The sequence below is a fragment of the Rhagoletis pomonella genome, unplaced genomic scaffold (assembly GCF_013731165.1).
Source record: "Rhagoletis pomonella isolate Grant_MI unplaced genomic scaffold, Rhpom_1.0 Rhpom_scaffold_00007, whole genome shotgun sequence".
NCBI classification, from domain to species: Eukaryota; Metazoa; Arthropoda; class Insecta; order Diptera; family Tephritidae; genus Rhagoletis; species Rhagoletis pomonella.
The window spans coordinates 36,112,594-36,125,376 of NW_023458561.1; positions in this window are offsets into that span (position 1 = coordinate 36,112,594).

The following is a 12,783-nucleotide window of genomic DNA, read 5'->3' on the forward strand; positions in this document are numbered from 1 at the left end:
AAAAATATTAATTTTCAAAAATTACATAACATTTCTACGAAAAGTTGCTTTTCCCCCATATAAAATACATGGAAACCTTTGACCGCTTTGAGCGACCTCTAAATATTTTTTCATTTAAAAACAAAAAAATATGAGTATATTTTTTCGGTATATAACAATCCTAGGGGGCGAGAGCATAAAAATTCCGACTTTACTTTTTCACATGTATTTTTGACCACCCCAATGTACATACATATATTCCAGGACATTCATTTACGAATACATATGTAAGATTATGTGTATATATTAGTAAGTAAGGCAGCAAATTGCATTGTTGATGCATTGACATGAAAACTACGACAAGCTTTGTCTTATGCGCATAATCCCGGAGACTGGATTTCCGTTTGGTCGGCTGAATGCATGTAATTATAGCGAGTATGTACTATAGTGTACAGAAACTAATAGAATATGCACACAAAGGCATATAAATATGCTTGTGTGGGTACAAGAAAATTCATATTTTGTCAGATTACTAACGAATGCAAAGGACATTCTGTATGATGCAATTTCGCATGGCATATGTAGTATAATGAATTCAAGCATATTGAAGAGTATTTTACAGGCTTAGAGAATTAAGTGTAAATTATTTGTTCATAATAATTACAGCGAAACATCACTGCATTTACTCGTAAGCCGATAACAAATATATCCATATTTCTATTTCCAGGAAAGTTCAGCGATTGTTTGACATGTAATCTACGAAACAGCGATTAGGTAAGTGAAATACGGAAATAATGAAGAAGCTGTGGGTTTCAGTGGAAATTCAACTAACTATAAACACCCGACTGCATCACTGCACAGTAAAGTCGGAGTTTTAATGCCGCCACTTAATATTTTTCGATCCGATAACTCTGCTTCACTTCAGAAGACTTCCTATAAAAATACCTAATTGTTTAGTTAACCATTTTTAATGCTAAAGATTTTTTATTTATCCCCCATTGCATTTTTTTTGGCATTTTCTGTAGTTTAACACCATTTCTACGAAATGTTGTGTTTTTTCGGGTGGCAATCCTCTTTAAAAGTATTGTCGAACTCAAATCTTCCAAAATCTCATTTGTGTTACATTGTGAAACATATCTTATTTAACTGATGAAATAAATTGAATTGGATTTTCTTAGCACGTTGTAAATCTCCTAAATGCAGTTCAGAAACAATTAAATTTCGAAAGTATTTCGAATGACACCAATATTTTAAAAATTCATTTGGCTTATTTTGTAATTCGAATTTGACTATTTCAACATTTGACAACCCTCTTCAAACACAAAAAATCTAAACGCTCAGACTAAAGATTTTTCGTTTGAAACCCATTTTTAACCGACTTCACAAAAAGGAGAAAGGTTATGAATTCGTCGGAGAATTTTTTTTATCTTACCGCATAACTTTGGACCACTTTAATCGATTTCTATACAGGTGTTCCCATTTTAATTTGGTTTAAATCCGATCATCGGATCATGAAGAAATTAGCGATAATCTTAAATTTTTTATGAGAATTGAATTCGGTTTAGTTTCCTTGCTGAAAAATTACTTGTTAATAGTTCATATTGCTTATCTATAAGATAGCACACAAGGCAACTAAATTCGACTTATGTACAATACAGGTGGCAACCCTCTCAAAATATTTCCCACTACTAATATTGTGTGCTCCAAATTAAAATATTTATTTTACTAATGTGGCAACCCTGCTATATGTAGTCACTAAATAAAGCCTTATCAAAATCATTTCGGTTGATGCGCATACTGTATTAATTGCTTTAACTTTTAAATTCTTTCCTAAAAAGTAGCCTTATTGCCCATCTACTGACCAAGCCTTTTTTATTGAAACTTAATTTTTGAAAATCGAACAAATGGTGCAGGTCTGATGACCTTTATGTAGTATATAGATATTTATTTTACATGTTTATTTATTCATTGCTTTCTACCTATGTATTTATGCACACCTCCTCACAAAATAGTCCAACTGGCAGGCACATAAAACCCAATCAAATTACCTTTGACTATCTTTTTGATAACAACACCACCAATAACTGCAAATTAATCAAGTGACTCTGCCATTTGCACGCCAGCACTTGGGAAGCTGTTAACCAATTTATCTACTTTCCTTTTTTTCAGTAAAATTACGCTCATTCATTCTACTTACATTCAACGTTGCACAGAAATTCGATTAATGTTTCATTTGTCAATGTCAAATAGTGCAGACTACTCGTAGCCTGATTGCGTTGCTTCGCAATAAAATGCGTACCAACCACGGCAGCTGCTGCCCTTTGCTTACTGCCAGAAGGCGTTGAGTACTATGTGCCTACAATGCAGCTGGTCGTGGAATTTGATGGTCATCATTGCTGCCGTGTAACTGTCGCTTGGTTGTCTGGTAGCTGAAGCAAATGACATTCACCTTGCGCTTTTGGCTGCAAGTGCTCATCTGCGGCCGACGCTACATACATATCGCTCATTTACTACAATAATGTCAAGTTTTGAATTTACATATACGTACTACGTATGTAAATAGTTACGCCCATAGTAAAAATGAATACATACTTTGTTCTAGTGAGATACAGGTAATCGATACAGCTATGCAATTTTTACGTTTTCGTCTATGTTGAAAAAGAGATAGCGGTAATGTTTGCATAATCAACTTAAAATTTATGTTTTTTTTTTTGGATTATAACACTATTGTAGTAAATGATTTCTTATGTTGCGTTTATTGTTATAAATAATTGAAATTACATAAAATGTGCTTTTTAATATAACTAACACGCTTTTACAAAAGGACGAAAAAGTAGAAAGTAATATTTCTCAGTCCCATAGAATTTGTTTTGGTAACTTTTTATTTTGAAATTTTAGCAAAAGTCACTATAAACAATTTATGAGATTGAAAACGAGAAACGTGGAACGCATGCAATACAAATCGTTAGAGTTAATTGACAATAGTCAAACTACATAACATAGACCTAAAATTTCTACAGAGAAAGTACAAATTTGGGATCGACTTTAAGCGGGTGGACATTTCAAAGTATTCTTCTAGATTGAAACCCCGATTTGGTATTATCTACTACTTTATTATCATGAATTGCTGCTCAAATTTAATTAAATTATCATTTACACAATTGACGTTAAACTTAAGTAGGATATTTTTATACAAAAATTCTAAATGAAATTTACATACTTTCATATACATATTTACTTAAATTTTAATCAGTCAACCAACAGAAGAAGGAAATGAAAATTAAAAAATTAAAAAAAAAAAAGTCTAATGCACTTAATTCAAAGCATTTTAAGTTAATAAAATGTCGAATTCCGTTCAATCAAATTGAAATATGTCACGTACTCACGCAGTAAATGAACCAGAAGAGTGAGGCTTTTTCCGCATTTGTGTCGAAGTCATCGAAGGAAAATTTAAAATACGGGTGCGTGTGCATACATATGTACGCAGGTGTAGAAAAGGGGGCTCATAGGGAATATACATACATATGTAGAGTCACCTGAAATGCAAAAAGACGTAACAACATCATAACTGAAATGTAAAAAGACGTGACTAAAATTTATTTTTTTTTTCATTTAATGGTGTGGGAGCTGCTATTCGATGAAATCCATTATATCAGTCAAAACCTGAATTTTGAATTTTTTATTAGTTACAACTTTAAATTCAACGACGATGTTTATTACGTCTTTTTGTACTTCAGATGACGATATGTAGATTTTCAGCCAAGTGCAAAATTAATTTATCCAAAGCTGAGCGACATATTTTTGTGTATATGCTTATTTGCGCTTATTTTCAGCTAAAGTATATCCAAATGGGGATGGGAAAATTCATAAATTTTGTATATTAATACATACTTATATACCTTAACTCTATTGCAAGCAAATGAAAATGGAGAACAAGCACATAAACAGGTGTGGTATAATGTACACAACCCCTGCCGAAATAGAAGGTCATAAATATATTTCTCTTAACCTGGGATCCAAATTAATTGTTATTATGAAGGATTTTTATATTAAAATCATTACAAAATCGTTACTTTTTATTTATATTTTTACGATTATATTATAACCATTATTTTCGGATATAATTTTTAGATCATAAAAGATTTAAACCATTTATTAAAACGCAGTCTCTATTATAACGTCTAAAAAAATCCAAAATAACAATTATTTCTGATAAAAAAAAAAATCAAATCAGTAAAGATTAGAGATGATCGGAACAATAATAATCACAAAATAATGATTAAACCTCAAACCGGGAAAACCCTAAAATCAAAAAAAAATGTGGCGAATATTTTCTTTTTGTCAACCACAGCCTTGAAAGTAAGAATTTCCTATTGCGAAGTTAATTTAACTTTCGGTTTCCGCATAAGATGAGAAAAAAGAACTGTCTGAAGGCATCCTTGCCGGTTAAGGTATATATAAAAAAATTATGTAAAAAAATATTTTTTAAAAGGAAACTTTTATTTAACAAGTACACTCAAGCGAATTGAATAAAATAGTGTAACAAAAGATTTTTTAGTAAGAAAATTTTGTTAAAACTGCACTAAAATGTATAAAATAAAATAAGTTAAGCTTTCGTTAAAGTTACTAAAAGCCAAATGGCGAAAGGAGTTACTCGAACTCTAATGAAAATTGTAATAATTTGTTTTGATTTACTTCGTTTTTCAATTCGGGAAGTTAGTTTAAAATCAAATCGAAATTTGCGCGGGTTGAGCTAGTTAAATAAAAGCTTGTAAAAAGAGAAATGTATGTTATTTTTTGGCTTTGATATTAATTAAAAGACATTTTTATAAATTGGTATTGAAGACACAGTTAGCTGTTCGCAGGGTTATGATCGACAAAACTATTTTTTGATTGAAACCCAGTTTTCAATCGTTTGCGTCACTTTCCCAAATTCCGTTCTATAAAATCTATTGGTTAGTAAAATCAGAAAATTTAAGTTTTTTTGGTTCTAAAATCACATCCATTAGTGGTCGTTTCTAGGAAAAAGTATACAAATAAAATTATGTTTTATTTTGGAAACAGAAAAAAACCAAATAAACGATAATACAAGTTTTGACATAAAGAGGCAAAGCTGCCTTTAGGCCGCTCTTACATTTTCACGTCTAAACAACAATTTTTTGTACTTTCATACTAAGAATGAATATTCAGCACAAAAATACATTTGTTCACACTTTCGATTAAAATTTGGAGCGGATTTATTGAATATGACTTGGTTTATTTGGCTCTTAAAGGCTTACTCCTACTGAAATTCATTTTTGAGTCTAAATAACTAAAATTTGGAAGTAAAGCGGGCAAAAAGCGAATATTAAACAAAAAGGGACAACGCATTGATAAAAAATGTGTATATAAAATGTCCATGAAGAGATTCCACTACTTTTTATGCCTCAAAAATACTAGCCGATGAAGATCTGATAATTGCATATATCCCAGTAGCGTACCTATTGGCAAATCATATGTTGAGAGAAATATATTTAGTTGACGCAACTAAACTCTTTTCTCAGTCTATACGTATGTATATAAGCAAACGTTTATACGAAACACGCTTATGAGAAAACAATGATTAGAGGAAGGGATTTTCCAGAACCAAGATAACTGATTTCATAATTGTATAGAGAGTTTTTCTTACAAGACTGGCTAATACTTAATTTGCATATCTTTTCGTTTAATGCAAAAGAAAGCCCCTTACTCAATGTCTTTCCAAATTTAGCTCTGAACAATAGTCGGTAAGTTACTCACTAAAGGCCGAATGGAACTTAAAATCGACCACTTCTTAATTAATTTCTGTGATTATTAGGAATCAGTATAATGATAAAATTCGCAATTGGAAAACTTCGGTTTTTACAAAGTTGTGTAGCTATTGAGAAATGACTGAGCTATTTGATTTCTCTCCGAAATTCTATTTTTAGAATGTTTAACTTTTTAGGTGTGTTCGTCCTTAAATTATTTGTTTTTGTTATTTTATGGCCTTATAACAATTATATTCAACAATTGTTATTGAGCTTGAGGCCGTTATCAGTTCGTCGGAATATTTTTTTTTTTATGTATGTTACCGCATAACTTTGGACCACGTCAACCGATTTCGATTTGCATCGGAAAGGTAGTGTGTCAGAGGTGGTCCCATACTAATCTGGTTAAGATCCGATCAGCGGATCATGAGATATATATATATATATATATTTTTTTTATATGGAAGTTGAAGTCGGTTTTTTTTTGCTAAAAATTACTTGTTAATATCTATATTACGTACATTAGAATAATAATAAAATTAATGTTTTCCATTTCTAATGATAATTTCATTTAAAAATAAAAATTTTGTTGTTGTTTTTTATAGCTCTTTGTAGCATTTAGAATTTACATGTGGCTCTTTTCGGTCTCGGCCTTGCCCATCCCTGGAATATGCCTTCATACAGCTACAGCAATTTTACAGCTCTGCTGCTCTCGGAACGGCTTCACTCAACTTCGCACCAAGCATAAGCTTTATCATGCATAGAAAAGCTGCCAAATTTTGCATTGTACATATTTACTTTCAGTGGCTTAGAGCAAATATTGGAAATTTGCACAAATACTCGCACAAATGTTGCGCATAGGGCCCGCCGTGCTCGACGAGATAGCAGTAAGTACGCAATTGAAATGTGAATTTTAATTAGCTGCGCTTGCATAATGCACGCGATGTTTGGGTATACTATTTGTTTGGAAATTGAAAATTGAGCTACATTATTTACTTACAATTAAATGTTAATTGGAAATGCGGTGCGCACAGCACGCACCAACTAAAACAACAAATAGAAATGTAAACAAGCAAAATTATGCATGAAACAGTAAAACGTACAGGTAGACTACATGTGACTGCCACATGTGGCGATATAAGCATTTTAATGATTTGCTGGCTTTTTTATTTTCAACGCGTGCGTTTTTATTTTAAGCGTCCATGAGTGATACATATTTCACAAAAAAATTTGTTTTATTGATTATTTAAATAGTATGTTCGCATTCATGATTCAATTATTAAAGGTTTTGTAAGTAGCTTTTTTCAAAAATTTTATACTCTCACCCCCAGGGATGTATTTTGAAGCAGGCGGAAAGCGGAAAAAATTCAATCTCACTGGCTAAAGAGGTTTCGAAATTCTACCAAACTTATACTTATGTTATAGTATTTAATTTAAGCCAACTTATTTACATCGAATATAACCTCTGATTGTTAAATGGTAAACATTAGTATGAGTAAACTTGTTACATTTTTCAGCAAAAACCTTTTTTTGATAAAAAAAAATGGTGGCAAGCTTATCTCATAACAAGCATTATCTTTAGTTATTTTTTATAAAGAGCAAGATTCCATCGCGAAATCGATAAATGATAATTTAAAAAATATGCTAAAAGCGTAAATATTATAACTCTTGATCAAGTTCAAGTACCTACCAGTAGTTGTGTATGTAACGTCACACACCTTAACTTTAAAATCATTAGACTGGTTTCTCCAACTCAACTTAACTTAGTTTAGCTAATTTTTTAGACTTAGTCAAGAATAAGCTGCGTAAAAGGTAGGCTAACTTTTGACTTAAGTCCAAAAAATGGCTAAACTAAATTAAGTTGAGTTGGAGAAACCAGCCTATAGTGTTTAAAGGTAATCAACTAATCAACGCATTTTTATATTAGGGGAGCTTACGTTGAATAGCATTTTAGGTGTAAAGTTGCTACGTAGCAATCTACCACATGTTTTGTGGCTCTTCCAACAACAAAATGCGTGCTAGATTGCTACGTAGCAACTTAACACCTAAAATGCTACGGAAAGTGAGTACCGCTTTTAATTTATAACAATTTTGGAATGATTTTCGAGTGCGCCAGTAAAAATTATATAATTGGAATTTTTGTTTATCAGATCATCGTCACTGTATAATTTACGTAATTTTTTTTTTCATTTTGTAGCACACAAGTCTTATAACTTTAGATTTTTTCGTTTAAGCAAGAAGAAAATTTGCTCCCTTTAATGTTAAACTTCTAAAATCAATAAGTCATGAATTTTAAAAAATTACAGTAGTTGTTCTTGCATTGTATGTTTCCGATCATTTTTAGTCCTTATTTTATGGTTTTTATATATCGATTATATTTAGGGATTTCACAATACTTATTAATTGTCGTAAAATCTTAAGCCTAACATTTTTTATGTAAAATAATCTGCCTTATCCTGAGTTTCACCTGAAAAAAAAATCACCCGAAAATTTGTCATCCGCCCATAGTAAAACCATGGAAACCAAACCAAACCAAACCACCTAAAAAGGTGAAACGGTTCTACGCCCATAAGTGTCAAAGTCAATTGAACAAATTTTTATAATCATAGCTGATTGAAATTTTTTATGTCCTCCCATTCTGCTGCATTTATAACTAAACAAACGGCAACACCTTCGATGCCACTTTCAATCGAGCGATGGTTAAGTTTGGCCAAGTCTTCGCAAAATTTTCAAAAATTGTAACATCAGGTACAGCACGCAAAATCTTTTAACATTAAACGAGCAATTCTTGTATATAAATATACAGTTGTGGTCAGCTAATTAAGTCAAGTGACATTTTGAATCGCATATGTATTTATTTTTTGTTTAGAAAGTAAAGTTATAATATTAATATTCATGGGTACCAAGAGATGGTTCTTAAACAATGCTATCCCTATATGCTAAGTGTTATTCCTAAGGATATTAGTGTAAGGTTGCCACTTATTTTCGATTCTATACAATTTAACTTAAACATCGCAACATGTATATTAAATGAAAGGTATTGGTAACATCTTTGGTCCGAAAATCTTTTGCGATCAGGGTTGCCACGCTTCTATGTATTAAAGATATTTATTTTGTTAAATTTAGTCAGCATTTTTTTGCATGCATACACAGTACATATACGCTCAAGACATTTACTATTTATTCCAGCGTATTTATAAATAGGCGTGTCACCCAAATTTTAAGTTAAGTAAATTTATTTACGTCTTAGATATAATTTATTTGAAAAATGTTTTGTGTTTTTTTCAAGCTATCCAAATGACCAGTATTTGAAACCCAAACATTGAAAACTTTAAAAAGTATATGCACTGCTAGCTAAGCTCGGTCAACCTGGTACTAATTTCATTTAATAATGTGGTGACGACAAGGCAACCGCATACATTTTGCGACCAATTTTTTTCCAACAGAACTGCAGCTCCCCCTTTAGTACCTGTATTACTCGCAGTTGTAGTCAAGGAAAGGACATACCTTGAACTTGGTTCAGAAGATTCCACAATATTACAAATATTTTCACCAGAGCGAGCGGGCTAAACGATCCAATTGTGTTTAAATGTAAATGAAGTAAATTCCGGATGAAAGAAATCTAAATAAGCCTGAAATTAAATTACATTGTCAGAAAATATAATTGTAATTTCCTTTGATTTGTTCACGTGATTTTCTCGAATGTGCGCGTTGCATACTCGACCTGCTGATAATTACAACCAGACTTGAAAAAATTTTTGCTTCTATTAAACGCTAACCGATTGACTTTAAATTTTTACGATAAATCTTTCAAATAAAAAGGAAAAAAGTATCCGGTCGCCGCTCAACAAAAAACTCATTTTTAAATTTGCCCATACAAACTAAAACGCCCTTAATTTTCACATGTATTGGCTTCATTTTTATTACGTCTTATCCTGCTCTATTCGTCAATTTACATTCTACTCAATCTTTTGCTTGAACTTGGCTCCCACGTTGCTTGCTTTTGTTGAAAACTTTCAAAGTGCATCAGTCAAAACTTTTTAAATTTAACGCTTCGTTGCCACAATAAAAAAAATATTCACGCATACGCAATTGATGGCATTTGTAATTGGCTGAGAGAATGTTGGATGGCGGTATGATAAAAGCGTCAAAAAACTTTTATTTTACGCACTTACGTAAGTGTAAATTTACGTATTATATATGTATGTATATATATGATGCCTTTTGACGATGATGCCATAACAGGAACCAAGCCCTTGCACTAGGTATTCAAGATTTCACTCCAGTTTTTATCCGGGATAGATAGCTCCTACCTTAATGTGGCCCTTTACCAGCCGGTATATCCAGGGTTCTCCAACAAAACAAAAAAAATTACATTTTCCAGAGCCGCCTTCACCCACTTCCATTGGTCCTGAAGGTTGGAGGCGAGTTCGCTACCGCGATCAAGAAAACCGATGAGGACCCTGTCCCTAGCAACTTCAGCAAAGCTAGATCTTTTTCTTACGGTTACTGATACTGCACCGACCTTTGCTTCTGGGGCAGGGATTGGTTTTCCACCGAAACCCCAGCTCTGACAGTTTGGTAGCGGGTCTTCCTCCTTCAATATCGACTCTCTCGCATTCAGAGGAAATGTGCCCAACCTCACTTCGTTATACTTTGATACTATACTTTCCGCCGCGACGACTCAACCGGTATTATCTTTTGTGGCCGCTTGTCGCCTTTCTCTACTCGAGCCTGGTCGTGAGACGCCTGTCCTTTTGAGTATTGTATTCGCAGCCGTGCCGGTATTTGATGGGCACTCAATCCCAGGGGCCTACCGATCGACTTATCTATTCCAGAAAAGTGTTACAGGTTCTGGGAATTTAACACCTTTTATTACAGAGCGAGCTGAGGTTGCCTCATAGCTGTCGCAAAATGTTCTCCAAAGGGCCAGAAGGCGTATTAGGTGGTTGCACCTGCGTTGTTTTTCTCTTTTTTTAATTTATTGGCTTGCCCATTCTGATAGGGTCCCCACTCGAAGCCGTTATCATCACTCGGGCATTGTTGTCGCTATGGGACTACATGGTTATCTATGAAAACAAGGAGGCCATGAGGTGGATTGACACATTCCCTTATGTGTAAGGAGTCGGAAGCAGATCCGTCGCGTTGCATTTCACTACCATTTTCCCAAGTAAAACTGGACAAAAGCAGAAAAGTCATCATATATTCTTCTTTCGTTAGCGGTTATTGATAAAAGAAAGCTCCGTCTCTACGAATTGTTCAGTGCTTCATGGGGTAAGTCTGCCGGAAGTAAAGAGTCCGTTCTTCTGACACTGAGAAATTATCGCGTTCGCGTACATTTGCCGCTAATATAATATCTACCATTAACGTATTCAGCAACACTGCTTTAATTTTGTAACTTAAAACTTAATTTTCCCGTAAGACTCCGAAAGGAATCTCTGAGACTGATACCAGCTGCCTACGAAACTTTGCTCGTAGCGTGGAGTTTATCGTTTTTGAAGAACCAATGCTTATGGTCTCAGTGTGTCCCCAAAACAGAAAGTGTAGTTTCAAATTTGACAGCTACTTATACCAATAAATTTTGTCAACTTAGCATTCCGGCTTAAATACCTGTATGCAGATTAAATTATTTTATATAAGAGATATCTTTGAAGTATTCCACTAGCGCATAAAATTCAAGCATTAATTACGTTGAACAGAAAACCAAAAGTCTAGTTTTTGCCATTTCCTATGTACGTCTTCTTAACCGCAAACCTTTGGTTAATAAATTGAGCTACTCACGCGCTTATCTCTCTACGCACACTACATTAATTCTAATTTCAGTTGAAGTGAGATTAATTTCTTAAAAGATTTGAGCAGAAGCTATTGTATGACGAAGTGCCGCCTCTGACGGAATGAGGGGGAGAAAAATAATGCGAATGGGACATTAGTTTACATAATTACATATTGTTAATGTGCTTGTGTACATGCTTTCCATGGAAAATATCTTACATGAATTATCAGAATACACAATAAAATCTAGCTTAATGGGTTCAAAGACCTTTTTGACACTCTATTTTTCCCTATTATTTTTGTTTAGTGATAGTGTAGTGTTGCTCATAAATAAGACGTCAACAAAACTAAATTAACACGAAGAAAATGGTCCTCAATTAATTTTCTGTAGAGCTTTGTGTTGAATAATAAACTTGATATTAAGTGCTTAAGAAATTATGTATGTGTGCGAATAACATTAGATGGTACAGCGTAGGCGTAAATACAATGAATTGAGTTAATTAAGTTTGAGTTATAGGGTAAAGTAAATTTTATTCATACATATTGAAATTATAAAACAATTGCTACTGCCGACTTCACCAACAATTTAAGTGCAAAAATGATTTTTATTTTTGTTTTAGTTTTTATACTAAAGTAAAACTAAAATAAAATTTTTCACTCAAATTGCTTTCGTGAAACTGTTACACCGTCCGACAAAGATTTGTACACATGAGAAAATTCAAATTAATCTGAAAATATACTCTTTATACATCAAAAGAAGAAATACACACGCATTTGGGCGAAAAATTTGATAATGTGAGACATTTATTAGAATGCTCGTCTGTCGATGTGCTTTGTATCTCTCAGACCTGGTTCGATGCAGAATTTCCTGACTCTTAGTTTCTTTCCATTCCAAATTACAATTTCTATCAAAAGGATCGCGTGGGTAGCTGTGTATAGTAAATTATTTTTAAATGCTAAAATTTTAAGTTGCTCGTCTACGTCTCAGGTTGAATATTTGTCTGTTTTACTACCTGTCGTATGTGTATGTATAATTTCAATAGATATTCTTCTATTCTATATTTGTAGACATTTCGCAACTTCTTCTTTACTATGACCATTAAGTTATCTGTTGCGATTTTAGTGTTAATTTACTGGTATGTCCGTAGTTAACCCCGTTGTGCCTACAAGATTCTTGTAATAATCGTCCTTGATCTGCTTGACCGGATCGCTTTAATTTATGCTCGCTTAACAAGCTGCAGCATGTCTCTATTACCTGTATATT